Here is a 19,839-nt window from a genome sequence, read left to right as displayed (position 1 = left end):
ATTTATTTGTCTTTCTTTACTAGATTATCAACTTCCTCAGAATCAGAGTCATGTTTCACCTAAGGGTACATATCTAACAACTAGAAACCTTCAGGACACTCAACAATAACTATTTGATGAAATGAATGAATGAATGGTCCAGCTAACCAACCCAAATTGAACTTAAGCATCTGAAATTATGTAACCACATTTGTAAGTACCAATAATAGCCAGCCATAGTCTCCTACTCATGTTTGATTAAAGTAAGGGGACAGTTTTTAATCACTTTTGAAACAATGAGGGGCACTATGAAATTTAAGTAAATATCAAGGATTTATCCAGTCCAATGGAGAAGTTAAAACACTAGGAAAATATTTCCAAATGTATAAAGTACTCAAAAGGTTAAAACCAAAGTATAAAGAGTCAGACTGTGTTTCCTTGAGAGTAAGGACTGGCAGATAAGAAAGTACTGCTGTGAATATAAGGTGGTACAAATGTTCTGGAAAGCCACTTAATGTAGCAAAATTCTTTCTTAAATGTGTATAATCTTTGACCTAGCAATTCCATTTCTAGATATTTTTCCTAAGGAAATGTTTGATTGAATAAGTAAGCAAAGATGTATGTAAAAAGACAGCATTTATGTAGGCAAACATTTGGAAAATTTTCCAGATGCCCACTACAGGGACTAGTTAAGTAAATAATGACATATCCATTATAGTGTTAGTATTCAGCCATTAAAAACAATAGTATGAATCTATATATATTAATTTGGAAAGCTATCAAGGATATACTATCTGAAAAACAAATGGGTTTTTTTAAAACCCAATTTTACTTTATATATACATATATATACTTTTAATTTATGTATACATTTATATATGTATATATGTACACACACACATATACATGGAAACAAACATACTAAATATGAACAATGGTTGGCTCTAGGTAATGGGATTGCAGATAATCTGTTTTCTTCTTCATGTTTTCTTGTACACTGATTTTTTAAAACAGTACTTGTCATGAGAAAAACAAACTTAATATTCACATACATATGAATACACTGAAATTTCCTGACCAATAACTTTCTTTCTTGGTTCTGCAAGGAACATTGCTGACCACCATGTGGTTGCACTTGATTCTGCATCCCACGGTCTCCTCCCAACCTACCCTCAGTGGGATACAAATGACAACGATTCTCCTTGGAATGTGGGGCTGACCTGTCATGTTTCCCAAGCCCCCAGAGAGCAGTAAAGCAGTGATGATAACCCAAGCAACTCCCAAAGAAGCATAACTTCCTCACCCAGTGCTTGCTGAATGGGGGGGCCAAGACAGAGGAGACAAAGCCCCCCTCTGTCATTCTGTAATTGGTTTTGCCTAAATGAATACTTCTTCCAAAATATGCTGCTAATCAGTGGGAAACTTTTAAAGTACATGAGTAATTTATCTTACTGACAGTACAGGGAAAACAGGCTGAACTTACCATGTACTTTCACACACATGAAGGCATTTGAGACTCACAAGCCGTAAGATAGGGAGGAAAGGGATGCCCTTTCACTTGAGGAAACTAAGAAGTTATGCTGCACATACAAAACTTTTCACTGAGTGAGTGTTAAAGTCTGGATTCAAACTCAGACCTTCTGGTGCCCAGTTCTGAGCCCTTCCATCCACCACAGGGCATCCCAAACTGGCCTGACTGTAAGAATCAATCACCTGAGAAGCCTAGGAAAAAATTTCCAATTCCAGAACCACCTTTTCCTTGATTCCTGATGATTCTGATTCAGCAGGTGTGAGATGGAGCCTGGAAATTTGTTAAGTTCACCAAGTGATTTCTATGATTAGGTCAGTTTGAGAAATGCCAACACCATAACACATATCCCTTATATGGAGAAATATTTATTCTCAGTGACTACTGGATTTTTAAATATCAAGATTAAGACAAGGCCAGTGCCTTTGCATGGGGACTGGCCTATTCCAGCCCAAACATGGTATATATACCTTTGGCCTTTTATGGTATGTATATTTGTTTGCCTGTTTGGTGGTCTTCTCTAGAAACAGCAGAAACCACACCTTTGGTCTGACACCTCCCCTTCTTTAGCTGACTTCACGTTCTCTGTGGTTGAGTCTTCTTTATGCAGTGGCCTCATTCTCTGGTCTCTTCCATCTCTCCCTGGGGCCTAGTATGTGAATCTCCCTCACAAACTTCACCTCAGAGACTGACCCACAAGCTGACTCAGCTTACTTCCAAATCAGCAGTTTAGCTACTGAGCAGTAACAACTTGCCAGTGGAGAAGCTTCTAGAAATCCCACAACCCAGAATCCATGAAGCTGAGCCCCACCTCACCACACACTGATGTATCAATTCCTTTCCTGTGAAGAAAGCTGCTAACAGGACTGCTCTCTATGGAAGCATGCTCGGCTGGCTGAAAGGGCTGATGGGAAGCCAGTAATCCTCAGAACAAAAGATCCTTTCGTGGCTTTGACGCTGCCTACCAGCTGCGTGCTGCACGGCCTAGCTGTGGCTGCTCCCATGGGCTGGGTCTGTCTGCAGTTATTCACTAGCCTCTCCTCAAGGCTCTGCCACTGTATTAGTCTTATCCAGCTGCCTTTCTCAAATCTGAGTAACACAGGAGAGGTACAGATAAAGTGCTTTGGGTGTTGTAAGCAGGGAGTGATGGCTCTAGGAAAGAATTCAGAAAAGCTGTCTGGACTGCAATGCATTTGATCCAGACTGTAAAGTCTGAGCTGGATTTGGACATGTGGGAATGTCTGGAAAGCCCCTGGAAATGGAGGAAGAGAGCGTAAACACAACCAAGAAAAGGAGGTGGGTGAGTCCTGATTATCCTATGATTCTAAAAATTACTTCTTAGCTAGTTAGTTTTCAATACAATGTGATAGGCTGTAATTCCTTTTAGAAATCCAAACCCATGAAGAACTTTTTTAAAAAGCCTAGATTCTTTAAGAGAAGGAACTAATAGTTACAGAATACCTTCTACATAGTGCCAGTAAAGGAGCTCCCTAATCCTCAAAACAACACCTGGGAGGTGGGTATTATCTAACCTTTCCCCCAACTTCATATATGAGAAAAGTGACACATAAGAAGTTAAACTAACTTGTCCTTGGCCACACAGCTTACAAAAAAAAAAAATCAGTAAAGGTTTTCAAACTGAGGTTTGGTGGCCCCTGAGTCTCACAGTCTATTTACCTGACCACAGTCCTCAGGATGACATAAAGAGGGTCCCAACACTATTGCAGGGCATTCTTCAGCTGAGATCTATCCCGGGTCTGCAAGGCCCCATTACAAGAGGCAGTTGGTTTCAGCAGGATATCATCTATCATATTAAATTAATCATGTTAATTTGAATTTTATTGGTGTTAAAGTATTGTTTGTCCTTCATTTATAAATTAATTTTGGTCTTTTATTTGATTATTAGCTTAGAGTATTAAAGAAGTATATAAGTAGTGTTATATTTGTACATTTCAAGTAACATTATAATAAAAATATTTTTTCATATTCAAAGGATGTAAAATATTAATTTTTCCATTAAAAAGTACCCATGCATTACTCAATTCTGAGAATGACTGGAATAACACATTGCCCAAGAATAACCATTAGCTATAACATAAGACTTCTTTTTATGTTGACAAGCCTCTGGAGCAACAATATTACTGTACGGGGGGAGAGCTGAGAGTTTTCTGGCTTCATATTCACTCTGATACCAGGGCAGGAAACAAAGCCCAGGACAATGTGTCATGTGATATTATAAGCACTGCACTCATGTCTGTTGAACTGAAGTCAAAACTAATTGGGGAAGAAACTATTTTTTTGTTTAATCTTCATCACTTTGAAATTTCAAAATTTTACAGATGTTGAAAGACCCTATATTTTTTCAAGTTCTTCTTTCTGATGAAAGAAATAGGTGTATATAATTCCTGCCCTGTTGGTCCCAGAAACACTATAAATGTCAGATACTTCTTCCAATATTTATATCATATTTCTGTGATACATTTCATAATGCACATATTCTAGATATTTGTGATTTATATATGTCGCCTTTCTTCTTGTTCTCTTTCCCATTTCCAGTCTGCTCCTTCTATTATGATAAATGGAACTGAATATTTAAGAGGGGATTCCCTCTTTAATAAAAAACAAAACAAAACAAATCATGTCTTGTGGCAAATTTTCAAAAGCAAGAAACAGCAAGCACTGACTTCATCTCTAGATTAAGATGAAAAACTTTAATTACTCGGTATAAAACTCAATACATGCTTTCAATCCATTATTTGGATTCTTAAACCCTGTTCCTGCTGACCCAAGAGACACATATGTAGATCATGCTGTCAACACCTAATGAAAGAAAGTTCCAGGCAGACCATCCCTATTTATCATCAATGCCTTGACTTCTCTAGTCTCATTTCTGCTTTATGCTTTTTCTTCTAGCTATGCAACCCTGGAAAATCCCCTACATTTGTTCCCACCACCATCTCACCCCTCAGTGATGACAATCTGGCATATCTAGTTTTGACCCTGGACGTCTTCTTCAGATCTGGTTTTGTTATTGTCTTTAGGCCCCATCCTCTTCAGGCTATTGTGAATGACTAACCACCCCCGCAAATGCTGCCAGTTCTGTAACCTACACCCTCCAATGCGTCACTGACAGGAGTAGCAGCTGAGGTTGCCTCAAAAAGAGACTGTAAACATTCAAACTTAAAAATATGAAAAAAAAATGCTTAAACATGAGCCAGCATAAAATATCACCTTGACATTTGGTAGAGAAGGAATGGAAAGATGTATACAGAACAAAAACCTCTCAGGTGATCATCTTTATACCAGGAAATCTGGATAAGAGAATGAAGGACATCATTTCTGTGGGTAAGGGAACATCTGCTGCCGCCTCCACTGGTCCCATGTAAAGATACCCCATCCAAAACAGGAATGCAGAGCGACCTGACTGCCTCATTCACCATTGCATTCCACTGCCGCTAGAACAGCCTTTGCTGAAATGTGAGGGACTTTCATCCATGCATCAAAACAGTATTTTTACCAGCTTTAAAGACATGTATTTGACATACAACAAACTGCAAATATTTAAAGTGCACAGCTTGTATATGCCAGTGAAACCATCATCAATCTCAAGACAATGAACATACCCATCACCCCCAGAAATTTCCTTGGGAAGCATTTTATCCCTCCCTCCTGCTCCTTACCACACTGCCCCATTCCCAAGCAACTACTGAGCTGCTTACTGTTCCTACATATTTGTTTGCATTTTTCAGATTATATAAATGGAACCATACAGTATCTACATTTTCATCTATCTTCTTTCACTCAGTATAATTGAGATTCATGTCATTGCATGTATCAAAAGTTAATTTCTTTCTATTGATGAGTAGATTTAATTAGATAGACAGACCATAATAGTTTATCCATTCACCTGTTGATGGAAATTTTGGGTTGTTTCCAGTTTGGGACCACTCTGAATAAAGCTGCTATGAGTATTTGTGTAGAAGTCTTTTTTTATACAATTATATGTTTGTTCTTCTCTAGTCCACCTGATTGATTTTCAGATGGAAAATCCAGCCTTACATCCCTGGAATGAACACTACTTAGTTGAGATACATTACTCTTTTAATATATTTTTAGATTTTATTTGCCAAAATTTTGTTAATAATTTTTTCATCTATGTTCATGAGAGATATTACTTTGCAGTTTTCTTCTCTAATGTCATTGTCTGGATTTGATAAAAAGGTAATGCTGACTTCATATTAGTTAGGAAATACTTTAATATGGGGGATATTTTATGTAGCCTTGGTATTAGCTCTTCTTTAAATGTTTGATAGAAATCGTGATTGAATCCATCTAGACCTGGAGTTTTCTTTGTGGAAATCTTTTTAACAACAAAATCATTTTTTTTTAAAGACACAGGACTATTCAGGTTATATATTTCTTCTTGAATGAAGTTTGGTCCTTTATATCTTTTAAGGAACTTGTCAATTTCATCTGTATTATTGAATTAATTAGCATGAAGTTATTAACATTATTCTTATTATACTCTTACTATCTGAAGAATCTCTCTTATTCTTAATGATAATTTGTCTCATCTATTTTTCATGATTAGTCTGACTAGAGGTTTATCAATTTTATTGTTCTTTCCAAAGAACCAGGTTTTAGTCATTGATTTTTCTCTATTATTTTTCTGTTTTCTATTTTATTTTTTTCATTAAACGAGTCAAATTTGACAAATTCAAATTTTTTGAACCAATATATTTGACAGCAGGATATACAGAATTCTGTGTTAATGAAAAACATTAATGTGACAAAGCTACCCACATGCATAAAGCACTGATGAAGAATGAAGGCAAGAAGGGCTCCACCAAAGGAACACTTACAACAGATTTGGGGTTGCAACTACTTGCAACTAATAATGCAAGTAGTTTCATTATTTTGTTTTTTTGTAAATTGTTTAGGTGGTAAACTACAACTGAGTTCCTGTGTGCAGGAAAACATCACCTACAGGTGTGGAACAGAGTGCACAGGAGCACTAGAACCGGCAAGGGATCCCGAAATATGTTCTCAATTTTTTGGAAAATCCACATCATAATAACTCATCTCCACTGTAGCTATAAGTACTTTCTAGAACTCAAGGAAGTATACTTTTAGAAGATTTCAAATTAGGAAGGCTGTGGTCCCCCAGCCTACATCCTTACTGTCACACACCTTCATGATCCCATTTAGCCCACTTCTTTGAGTAACCTCAGAGATCACTGATTACCTCCTCCGCTTCATTAGTTGTTAATTCTGACGAAGAATCTACCTCTAAGGGGAACTGATGGGCAGCACTGGACTTGTCTTTACCAAAACACTCATCACAACCTGTAAGAATGACCCTTCTATTTGTCTGAGTCATGGTAAGCTCCCCTGAGGCTGGGACAGTGTCTATTCATTTCCCATTTCCTAGAATTGGAAACACAGCACTAGAACCAGGGAAATAATAGGTACCCAGGAAATGTTTCTGAATGAAAGAATAAATTCTACTGGGAAACACCAGGCAAACATGTAATATGTCCCTTCTTGTAGTTTATAAGATTTTGCACTTGGAACAGGACAATGGTCTCAAACTTTTATTCTAGAAATCTTATTTGCCAAACAGTATTTTTAAATTTACTCCTAAACTCGAAGAATTAGTTGATACAGTGAGTAAAAGAGTGATACTGCTTTTCTATTTTAAAAATTCACATCACATTAATTGATCTCTACAAAGTAAAAGTATCTAATTTAAATCCTGAACATACCAATGAGTGCTATGTAGAGATGACTGTTATAATGCCCTTAATTCTGACCATTTCACCTTACAGTTTAAAAAGAAAACAAAACATAAACACACAAACAGTAATAAGAATAGGCCAGTGGTATTGCAGAGTAGCAAAATACACCGTCCCAAAATATGTCACTTGGGCATAACAATTATTTTGAGCCAAAGGCAACCGAAAAAAGTAAATACAAGAAAAGCTCTCTGCCATCCCCTTATTTGCCTAAAACAAGACATATATATACAAAGGGGTCCCTTCTCCCCTCTACCAGGAAGCTCAAAAGTTAATCACCAAAGATAACTTTATACCCTTGTCAGCCTAAAGATGGCACCAGAGGAATCTACAAAACTAACTTTATACTAGCCAGCCCTTATTTTTCATTAGTTTCCCATATATTTGCCTTTCCATAATTTGCTGCCCCTGGAGACTCAAGGTCCTTTTCCTTTTTGTGTTTCTCTAAAAATGTATTGTTCCTTTGCTAAAACACTAACTAAGCCTCTGAGTTACTCATCTCTAGTACTCCCATGTGATATATGCATGATGCACACATTAACAAACATTTATTTGTTTTCTCTTGTTAATCTGTCTTTGGCCAGTCTAATTTACAGTGCCCCTGCTGAAGAACCTAAGATGGACAGAGGAAGGGATTTTCCTTCTCCTTCAGCATCAACTATGAAAAAAAAGACGGCATTTGTGGCAAACCACAAGTGTTTCTCTGTCAGCAACAACCTATATTTTACATTTTTATTAGGTTTATGCATACAATTATTCACAAGGATATTTGTTTATTTCGTTTGTATGTTTTTAATTTCATCCTAGTTTCCAGCCTTTAAAAAACTACAGCTGAGAATAACATATGCAAGAAGAACAGAATATGTGATGAGGCAAGAAAACGACAATAACAAGACTATTCTAGAGAAGACTGAGGGTACATTGTCCGCTGTGATTTTTAGGGATCATATCACTGAACAACTATTCAAATTTCTGAATTGTTACATCTAGATAAGTCTAAGAACACATACATAATTAAAGGACTTCTTGAAAGGATATTAGAATTTTTCTTAAGCCCACTATAAAAACAGGATATAACCACATTTGTCATATCTGTACCATGTTAACTTGTTGGTGAGCTGAACAGTGTTTCTTGTACAAATAAATGATATGGTCTGTTTTATATGAATTTTTTAGAAAAACATAAGTTCCTAGGATTATCCTTCGCATAAGGGCCTGTGTTGTGGAAATGGGCATACCACTTAAATTCTCTCATCTTCTTTGTCAGTTCTAATCATGTGTCTAGACATGCAGAAGGAAGTAAAAAATTGAAGCAATCAACTACATAATTTGGACAAAAATCACATACAGCTGAAATATTGAGTTGATCGGCTAAAATGAAATAAACTTCCTACCAGTTCTCACTTTTCACTGCCTCCTCAGACACAATTCTTGTCCAAGATTCAGTAAGTGGGCTCAAAACTGGCAGAAACAAATAATTTGAAAAATCTATGCAATCCATCTAAATTTTTGTCAATTAGTTCATCTGCACCATAGAAACAGGGACTACTAGTCACAACAAAATAAACCACCAGCTGTCCATGGTCACAATTCCTTGGCCAGAACCTAAGCTTATATGTATATTATCCCCTGCAAAAGAAAAAAACTGGATAGAAACTGGCATTTTGGGCAAATATGCAGACTTGATGAACCTGCAGACAGATAAACCATCTGATCTTCATATTTTCAGTTTCTCTATATATTTATAAAGTGGCTATTAACTAAACCTTTTTCTTCAAATACCAAAACACGACTATAACATTAGGCATTTGTGGGTAGGTTTGATTGTGGAGACTGGATGAAAAGAAGGTTCCAGGAACCCTACAACCCTACATGTAAGTTTTCTCATGTAATCCTCACAGAAATCCTTCATTTTTCCATTCAACAAAAAAATGACTGAGTGCCCACTATTGCAGCACAGTAAAAAAAAAAAAAAGGTGGCCCCCTCTCTCATAGAACTCACAGGGAGATTGACACTGAGCAAATAATTGCCCCACAGCCAAGAAGTCATGGAGGCAGGATTCCCTCCTAATCTTGACCAACTCCAGAACCTTCGCTCTTTCCCTCATGCTCATCGAGGGCTCCTTAAGACAACTGTGTAAGAGACAGGAGGCAGTCACACAGCGGGGAAGGAAGATTCTTCACACCTCCCTTTCTTTAAGCCCATTCAGTTTAGTACTTCCTACAAAGATCCCTCTAAGTCTGAAGTAAAGGTTACAAATCCTTGCAGGATGGATTAATTCTGCTTTTGTTTAGACACTGCACCCCTCTGGCTTTGTGCTGGGATTTGATGTGGGTAGCTGAGTAGGTCCATGAATTCTTGGTTGGTATTTATACTCACTATTGCATGTTACAAATACCATGTGGGAGACAATGATGAAAATACTCCAGAGCCCTAGAGCACGCACAGATATTAGTGGTCGACAGCATGGCTACCACCCTTCTATGTAAATTAACATAGAAATTACCAGTAAGCTCATTTCATACTTCCTATAGTAGTATTTTCCAATTGTACAATTTCCAGATTCAATTTGTGTATTATGTTATAGATAAAATTCAGCCTTTTGGAATCTTAGGACACCTTTAAGGTAATCAACTGAAATTGTATGCAATTAAACAATGACAGATTTTGACAAAAATAATTATTCCAGGGTGTTACAGGAAACAACACCACAGCCTGAAATACATGTTCATCATGATTATTATTAAGTGATTAAAATATTTTTCTCTTCGTTACAGAAAAAAAAGGAAGTTGTAAAGTGTAGCTATGTCAATAATAGAATGTTATTTTCTTGGTATTAAGTTATATAAACGAAAATAACATTTAGTAACTTTTGCTATGAGAAATGTGGTCAAGTCTCCATCTTCAGACCCAGCTTCATCCAGCAGAGAGAAAGCCAGCCAAGTCAGAACCATCTCAGAAGGAAGAACCAGGTTGTTTTGCTGCCAGTATTACTCTGCTTTCTCAACTCAGTCTCCCAGAGGTCCTTTGAGGGCTCATGTTCTATACACTTCAAGGCTAGCAGAGACATATTATTGTTAGTTTTATTATTAATTATGGGATATTTAATGGGTACCAGGCTTTTTCTCCGGCTGCATAAATTACTGTAAATCCTTACAACTATGAATGGTAGGAAGTGTTTTTTAAACTTTTACAAACAAAGAAGAGGCACAGAAGGGTTGATTAACCTTGCAAATATCACCCAGTAGAAAGAGTGGCAGCAGGATCAGAGCACCATGCTTATGAAGTTAAAACACAGCATAAACTAATATTTTTGCTTCTCTCAGAATTCACTTTAGAAAATAAAAGAGGTCTTAGTTTCTATTTTGTCCTATCTTATTTTGTTTTTCAAGTGGGGCATGTCAGTTATTCAGACTACTTTTCCTGTGATATTTTAAATATTCTAATTATTCATACTAAAATAAATTACACATATTGTTGGCATCAAGATGGATTTGATCTTTAAGACATATTCTATATTTTGTTTCTGCATCCTAATGTCTATGCAAAGTCTCAGCATTTGAAAGCCTTACAGCATTGTTTCTTGTTAGTTTTTTCATTATCCTCACCTCCTTCCAAAAATCAACTAAACCTGACTAGTATGTTAATCCAAACAAAATAATATAGTTAATTTTTTATAATTGTAAAATTATTAGAAATAGATATGTTAAGTTTTAGAAAGATAATTATTGATATTAAAAACAATTTAGTTTTGAGTTTCAGTTATATAAAATAGGTAAACAAGTGGGAGTATATAATTCTCATTATTCATTTTATTAAAAAGCAAACAAGTTTCTTAGAAGAGTCAAACATTTTCCTGGCAATAAATATTAAAAGGCATTTTAAAAAATTACTTTCTTTAGTGAGTGTCCAATTGGTGCTAGGCCCTGGGCTTGGCAAAATAAGTATACTACCTTTTAAAAAGAACAAATATATCAATTCTTCTAATAGGCTTATGGAATAAAAGAAATATCTCTGCAGCACTATTTACAACAGCCAAGAAATGTAAGCAACCTAAGTGTCCATCAGTAGAGGAATGGATAAAAAAGATATGGTATTTTTACACAATGGAATATTATTCAGCCATAAGAAGAAAACAAATCCTACCATTTGCAACAACATGGATGGAGCTACAGGGTATTATGCTCAGTGAAATAAGCCAGGCAGAGACAGACAAGTACCAAATGATTTCACTCATCTATGGAGTATAAGAACAAAGCAAAAACTAAAGGAACAAACAGCAGCAGACTCACAGAACCCAAGAATGGACTAACAGTTACCAAAGGGAAAGGGACTGGGTGGGAAGGGAGGGATAAGGGGGAAAATGGGGCATTATGATCAGCGCACATAATGTAGGGGGGTCATGCAGAAGGCAGTATAGCACAGATAAGACAAGTAGTGACTCCATAGCATCTTATTACGCTGATGGACAGTGACTGTAATGGGGTATGTGGTGGGGACTTGATAATGGGGGGAATCTAGTAACCACAATGTTGCTAATGTGATTGTATATTAATGATACCATAATAAAAAATAAGTACATAAAAAAATTTTAAGTACATATTTTTGGCTTATTATTATGAGAATTATTCTCATTCATTCTTCAGATGAATATTTTTGTCTGCCTTCTATTTAAAAAAAAGACGATGGAGCATTACTAATGCAGGAAGAGCATTTCTGGAAATGGAGATGAATAAAAGATTATATAGCCTGGCAAGTTTTGATTTCTGAGGAGCTGGCCTAATGCAGGAATAGAATGAAAGAACAGGAGGGAAGAAGGGAGGGAGGAAGGAAAGAAGGCAGGCAGGTAAATCCCCTCACCAGGTCTATGAAATACCAAATACCATAAGTAAGCATTTGGCATTTGCAAGACTGCAGTCAGTTTACAGATGAATTACTTAATATGTTCCCATTTCATGGTGCTCTTTGTTTGCCAAAAAACAAAAACAAAAAAATCTCTGATATACAAAAAGGAGTGTTAGACTCCTGTGGAATTTTAAGCAAAAAATTGGCACATGTAGAATCTGTTATCCTGCTTTTGTTTTAAATAAATTGAATGTATATTTATAACTTGGATTAGGTAACGTTAATTTTAACTTGCAAATATATACTATTTTTAAAATGGGAAATATACTAGTTAGGATGCAGTTTACATCATCGCTGTAGGTAAACTTTGAATTTGCTTTTGTATTTTATATTCCCCTTCCAGGTTTTCTGTTTTCATTATTTGAGATAAACAATGCCTACATTCTGTAATTCTCTTTTTTTGTACTTTTTTAAATGAAGCATTTAAATGTAAGGCATATTCACTTTTTATATTTATTGTATTATAGCATTTTTCATGTTTCATCCACCTTAATACTTGGAGTTGAACTCAGAGTTTTATGAAGAACATAAAGGGACTACATGGAAATAACTGGAAAATACACTACCCTCGAATGATAGATACATACACTTATAACACCGTGAACTTACACTCAACCTATATACATATAAACTATGAATGTGATTCAAGGTGACTAGTTACTAGTGAGAAATAACCAAGAAAAATATTTTCTCTTAGGCATTCTAGATCCTTTTTTGGGTTCTGTAAATTATTTCTTGCTCTGTAGCTCAGTTCTGCTCTTGGGTGTTTTGGACAATTATTAACAGCAGGCAGAAAACAATTAGCTTTTCATTATGAATTTGCTCAAAGCATCTTTGGGGTTACTATAATTTATTTTTGTGACAGTTTGCATCTTTCAGAAATCACACTCAAATACCTCCTACCACTTATTTAAAATCAAGGTGGGCTATTTTCTCCTTAAATTGAAAACAGTAAGTCCTCACTATGTGTGCTCTGTCTGTGGACAAAAGAAATGGCCTCTCCCAGATTTCTTCCAGGTAGGGTCTCATTGACACTGGATTCTCTCTTTGCATGAACATGGAATCCTGACATGTCTGGTAACCCCATTAAATCCACTCCTCAACTGGTCTTCAGCTCACAGCACTCCCTTATAATTATTTCAAGCCCTTGCTATTGTGAGCTATCCCATAACCATCCACTTGAGAAGTGTGTTCTTCAGTTGCACCAAACTGTTCTGTGAACCCTATTAACTAAATTTTATTGTGCTCCTTTCAATTTATCTGAAATGCCAAACAGCTGGTCTGAGAGAACTGAACACTAACCCATCACAGTGCTGTGTTCGTGAGCTCATTTCTTCACGTCCACAAGTGCATTCCCATTGGTCTGTGTTTCTCAAAGAGTGGCTCACATATTACCATCTCCTAGGGAGTTCATTAAAACTAAAGACCCCCAGACTCCAAGTATTCAATGAGAACCTCTCTGAGGTAAGGATAGCGCTCAAGTTTTTGTTTTTAATTTCCCAGAATGAATCCCAGTTTAGCTATTTACAGTGCATCTTTAGGAGAGTTACCTAAGTTCTCTCAGTCTCCCTGAGCCTTGGTGTTGTCAGCTGCAAAATGAGAAGAATAAACTATCATTCAGGAATATTTGGTGTCGCCCTACTATATAGTTCATGTTCAGCTCAGTGAATGATAGGTTTGTTCTTAATTTGCTGGATTGCTATTCAGCTGGGGCTTCAGAGGTTTTCTGAGGACTACGGGGCAGTTCATAGCCAGCAGCCTCTGCTGCCTGAAAACAGATACAAAAAGGACAGAGGCCAACAGGTGTTCTAATTCATCTAGACACAATGAGTTATTTTAATTATGTTTTACTTATTATTAAAAAAGCACAGAGGGCTGACAATTTAAACTTCCAAATGATCTAAGTAGGAGTTATTAAGTAAAGAGTGTGTGTTGGCCTACACAAAGGGGGCTGGTTAAGATATTGGCTTTCAATTTCATGTGTCAACTTGACTGGGCCATGGGGTACCCAGTAATTTGGTCAAACATTACTCTGGGTGTTTTGGTAAAGGTGTTTTGGGATAAAATTAACATTTAAATTGGTGGACTTTGAGTAAAGAAGATTGTCCTCCATAGTGTGGATGGGTCTCATCCAGACAGTTGAAGGCCTGAATAGAATAAAAGGAGCAGCCCACCCTGAGTAAGAGATAATTGTCCAGCACACTGCCTTCAGACTCCATGGGCAACATCGGCTCTTCCTTGTTCCATAGCAGAATGTCTCTGGACTCAAACTGGAACATCCGGTCTCCTGGCTCCAGCCTGCCAGTCTTCCAACTGGAACTGCAGTATCAGTAGCCTACCAGCCCACTCTGCAGACTTTAGACTTGCCAGCCTCCCCATTAGTATATGAGCCAATTTCACATAATGGATCTCCTTCCAAAAATATATATGCATCCTACTGGTTCCTTTACTCTGGAGAACTCTGACAAATACAAATGCCTTAAATAACAAGCCAGGTCGTAAGAGTCTTTCTTCTGTAGGTAATGGGAAAACTTTACAGTTGCATGGCCAAGGCTAAGCTGAACTGCAGGAATTGGGAGAGTGGAGCACAGAATCATGTACAAAAGAGAGACCAGAAGTAGGATGATTACTTTAAAAGTTACTGTGAGAGTTTAGTGTGGTAGCATTGAGAAAGGAGAGAGGGGACAGATGGAAATTTCAGAAGTAGACTCAACAGAACTTGGTGCCTTGTTAGAGGTAGGATCTGAGCAAGGGTGAGGGAGAAGTCAGTGAGGACAGAGCTCAAGGACAGAGAGCTGGAACAATAGTGATGCTCTTAACCCAAATAGGAATATCAAGAAAAAGAGCTGGTTAGTGGGGAAGTGCTTGTGAGTTCAGGTTGCAAATACTGCATTTGATTTGCCAGCAAGACATCTAGAACAGTTGGAAAATTAAGACTAGTATTAAAAGAGGAACAGTGGTAAAAATTTATTGAGAAAGTACTATATGCTATGCACAATGTTCCCCATCTTAGAAGCCTAATCCGTTATAATCTCTTCAGCATCATGAGAAACTCTCAACTATACAAATATTCCTTTTGTACAAAGGAAACTGAAGCTTCAGCACACTAAACCCTTAGCAGACAGCAAGCACAGTGAGTTAAAGAAACAGTAAGACCAGTGTGGCTGAGGGCAATGACCAAGAGGTGAGGGGGGAAGAAAACACGACTATCACATGGCTAGGAGGCAGGTCAGGGAGGGCCTCTCTAAGGTATTTGCATGGATTCTAAGGGCGATAAGAAGTCACTGGGGAAGCAGGGGACCCAGATTTTTAACATAATTTAATGTTTCAGAAGAACCACTCTGGCTGGAAGGTGAGAATAGACTGTAGGAGACAAGAATAGAAACAAGATACCAAGGTAGGAGGCTCTGTGAGAATCCAGGCCAGAGGAGATGATGCTTTGGACCAGAGTAAGGGAGATGAGATTAGGGTGAGGAAACATTTTGAAATTAGAGCCTCCAGGCTTTATTTAGGAACTCAGTGTGAAGTAGTAGAAAAAAGAAGTCAAGGATGACTCCAGGGACTGTGGACTCAGCAACTGAGTACCTGGTGGTGGTGCCATTTACAACTGGTGGGAAGCACAGTGAGTGAGGGTTGGGGACAAGTTAGAATGGAGAAACCATGGGTCCTGTGGTAGACATGTAGAAGTTCTCATCATAACTTAGTATAAATAAAAGTATCCCAAATAGGCACAGCCTGAGCATAGGTTCACAGAGCAGAATCTGAAATGCTGAATGGTATTCTAGACAAGTACTGTCTTCCTGTTATCATGAAGGGCCATGACTTTAAGGACTGAATCATTTTCGTGTGTATTATAAACCTAACCTGAACTAAGTATCCCACAAACCCTAAACCAAACAGAAAGCACTAATATGTTATATGGTAAGGCCTAAGCAAAATCTTGGGGGAGCACAAGAGATAAATGAGGGGCTAACTTTCCCTTGTGGAGAGGGAGAAGCCGATCGAGGCTCTGGAACAACAACATGGACGAGTATTTAAGGGGAACTTACTGTGCTAAGTCTTAACCTGAAAGTTTCATTTAACAATATAGATTAGGTAGTTTTACGACCCTCACTGAATAGAGAACTCAGGTAAGCAACATACTAGAAAGATTTATTTGGTGGTAATATGCTAAGCAGAATAGAAGGAAAAAGTTGAAGTCTAGAAGTCTAATGATAATAGCTCATGTTTATTAATGAGGGATGGCAGAAACAGTTAAGAAAATGGACACAGCATCGGAGGGACATGATTAAAATGTAAGCCCCAAGGGGGCAGGAACTCATCTTTCTTGATCACAGCAGTCTTGTTACACTCTGAGTGCCTGGAACAATGACTGGAATATAGTAGACAATAAGTACGTGCTAAAGGAATAAACAGAGGGAAAAAGGAAGAGAGAAGGAGAAAGGGGATGAAGGGAGCAGGGAAGGAAGGGGGGAAGGAAGGAAAAGGAAAGGTAAGGAGATAAAACTGGTTTTCTATCTGCGTATTTAGGAACGATTAAACAGTGGGAATTTTCACTGCCAGGCTTCTCAAGTTTTCTAAAAGTCTGTCTATTCTCCTTAAACAAACTCCAGTTTCTCTATCTAAACTTGCAGCCTAGTATCATGTTTTTTCAGTACCACAAATAGGTGTTAGCAATCTTTCAATTGCCATTAGGTGTTCCCTAATTTCTTCCTCATTCCTCAAAAGGTGCCCCAAATGTTTGAAGGTGTGTAGAGCTTAATGGAGAAATAAAACACCCAACCATTACAACTGTAAATTTTTTTATTGTTGCTTATGTAATAGCTTACTTCAGTTCTCCATTTTTTCAAAATGGTATATAGTTACATGTGAGTTTAACAAATAGGGATTAATCATGAATAGAATCCTCTGCCCAAAGACCTAATATTTTTAGCTCAACATGTTTGCTATCCAAATGATTTATTGTAAAGTACATAGGTAGCTACTTTTGCCAAGTATCTGGACATGCAAATATCTGACATAAAATTTTAAAAATAAAAGGATGTAATAATAGAAGAAAAAAAATCTCTGGAAATTCAAATACATCAGTAAAAATTGTTTCCAATATGCACTGAATCTAAGTGAGTTATGTTAAAATAAATCTGACATATGTTGTTTTCCACTCTGTCTTTTCAAGACATCATTCTAATGTTTCCTGCTTTGTTTCCTTTTTCTTTTTTCCTCTTCTAATTGTCACTTATATGTGAGTTTAGGGCTCAATCTGGAGAGTCCTTAGCACAATGGAAAGTACTAATATTCCTGGGATATTGTCTTCACTGATTGCTCCAACAATGAACAGATTGTCATAGATATTCTCACTTTAAATGAAATAAAACAATGCTTCTGAAAAAACTCATCCCTGAAAACTCTGGGTATTCTTTACTGTGCAATGTTTAAATTTCATTGTAAGCAAAGGTTACAAAGTCAGAGATGATTCTGCATTTTGGTGGCAACAGAGAATACTGGTTAAGAGCAAGGCCCTGGAGTCAGGATGCCCAGGTTCAGGTTCAGGCCCCGCTGCTTCTATTTAACTTCTCTGTGCCTCCATTTTGTCTCTATAAAATGGGAATACTGATGATAATAATGGTACCTAACTCACAGGACTGTTGTGAGAAATAAACAGGACAGTTTACGTAAAACATGATGATGCCTGGCACTTACTATCATTTCTTCCTAAAGCACACACTGCTGGTGAGAAAGCCACTTTGATGAAATCTAAAAGGTAAGAATCTTTACTGATATTTAACAAACATGGATCTTCACTGAGATTTAACAAACATGGAAATTCTCACCCAGAGAAACTTATCTTCATTCTTTGATTAGGATGGGAACTGTTGCTGTTCTGATACATAAAGTTCCAGGGGGAAAATTTTTTTTAGAATGGAAGATAATATCTGAGTTTGTTTTGGTAGACTTTAGAAGACCTGGTGAATAATTGGCTTTTATTTACTTTAATTTCATAATTTTTTAATAACATACAAAAATCTGGCCCTAGCTCCTTTTCCAGTCCCAATAAATTCATTTTTAAAAGTTTTATTTTGCTAAGTGTCCTCGAATTGTTTCACGTTTATTAGTCTTGTTCTCATTGGAACAGAAAGTTGACTGAGTCCTGAAGGCGTGTTGGGCCCCTCGGCATTTTCCTTGCCATTTTCCTTTCCAGCCCCAGTTTCCTTGCCATGGGTGGGCATTATAGGTCTTTTCCTGGACTGGCAGTCCTCAAGCCCAAGCTCTCCCCAGACCCAAGCACCACATTTCAGGCTCTCAAAATCTTTGTTGAATGACTGCTAATAAGGCCTTTCATTTGTGTAATATTTTATCATTTACAAAGCACTCCCATCATATACCATTGCATTTTGTCCTCACAAAAAAAGAACATCAATATTTTCCAGTTTAGGAAACTGGGGTTGAATAAAATAAAATAATTTGCCAAAGATCATAAAAACTAGTATTAAAAGCCAAACTTTGAGTCTTGATCCTCAGAGCAAGCCCAGCATTCTTGGCACTCCACACTCCCCACAACTGGCCCCCTGTCCTCAACCCCCATACCTGGGGGTCTCTCAGGCATACCAGGACCCTCAGTTTATGTACTCAGGAGTAGAATGGCTTATCCAGGGCCAAGGTTTGGAAGCCAGTTCCTGATTCCCAGCCCAGTGCTCTCCGCATAGATGAGAAAGTGTGTGAGCTGGATTTGGAAGGGGAAGGGCAACTGGAAAGTAAAGCCAATGACTCCCTCGCCACTCATGCCCATAATGATTTGCAAACCCCTACAATTTCAAAGTGTGTGTATTCTCTAAAATAAATCCTGGCTAGGGCTTTTGAACACTCAAGTTATATGGAAAAACAACCCTATATTTTACTGACACTTTTTACTTCTCCTCTCCCTTAATACATGAAGCTACATGCAGTTTCTTCTTTTGTTGGGAGTACTCAGACATTTGCCTTTGGTGTGAAAGATCAATATTTTCCCCTCAAATCAATTAGTCATGAATTAATTCAAGTGTAGCAAATACGAATTTCAATCCACAAGCTCAGGTGTTCAAGAAATATTGCTGTTTTATTGCTTTTTAATCAGCTTAATACGGCACCAAACCTGCATTTTCATCCTAGTCATTATGAGCGCCCCTTCCCAGGTTGCACCAGAACTGAGGGAGTCACATGGAGCACAGGAAAGGCAGGAAGAGCCTTGGGTGAACATCCTCACTCTCCAAGCCTAGGGTAGTCCTGTAAGGGCAGCAGCCCCAGTTTCCTTGCCATGGGTGGGCATTATAGGTCTTTTCCTGGACTGGCAGTCCTCAAGCCCAAGCTCTCCCTCTAGGTGACATTTTTCTGAGGTCTTCCCACTTGCTCAGCCATTATCTATCCCAAAGCTATGTATTAATTCCCACTCCCATGAGGACTCACCTCTTTCTTATCAGTTTGGGGAGAATCTTCCACCTTGATATCTCCAGGCGCTCAAAGGTTTTATCTACTGTCTTTCTCCTGACAGGCCATTCCCACCATTAATTATCAAGCTCTTAATCATCAAATCTTTTCCAAGGAAGGAAAGAAAGAAGACATTAAAGAATGAAGAAAGGAGGGAGCTGTTTCTCCCT

At 37.6% G+C, this 19,839-nt stretch overlaps 1 protein-coding gene across 1 annotated transcript in view; it reads right to left on the bottom strand.

Annotated features, from left to right (window-relative positions):
- MUC22 (mucin 22) overlaps positions 1-19,839 on the bottom strand; it is a 63,357-nt gene extending 43,518 nt beyond the window's left edge. The window contains exon 1 of the mRNA XM_037016451.2: positions 19,649-19,839. The gene's annotated coding sequence lies outside the window, so the exon portion shown is untranslated. The remainder of the gene's footprint in view (positions 1-19,648) is intronic.

This window comes from Manis javanica, chromosome 9 (genome assembly GCF_040802235.1).
Source record: "Manis javanica isolate MJ-LG chromosome 9, MJ_LKY, whole genome shotgun sequence".
Classification (NCBI taxonomy): domain Eukaryota; kingdom Metazoa; phylum Chordata; class Mammalia; order Pholidota; family Manidae; genus Manis; species Manis javanica.
This window is presented reverse-complemented; position numbering and strand designations above follow the sequence as displayed.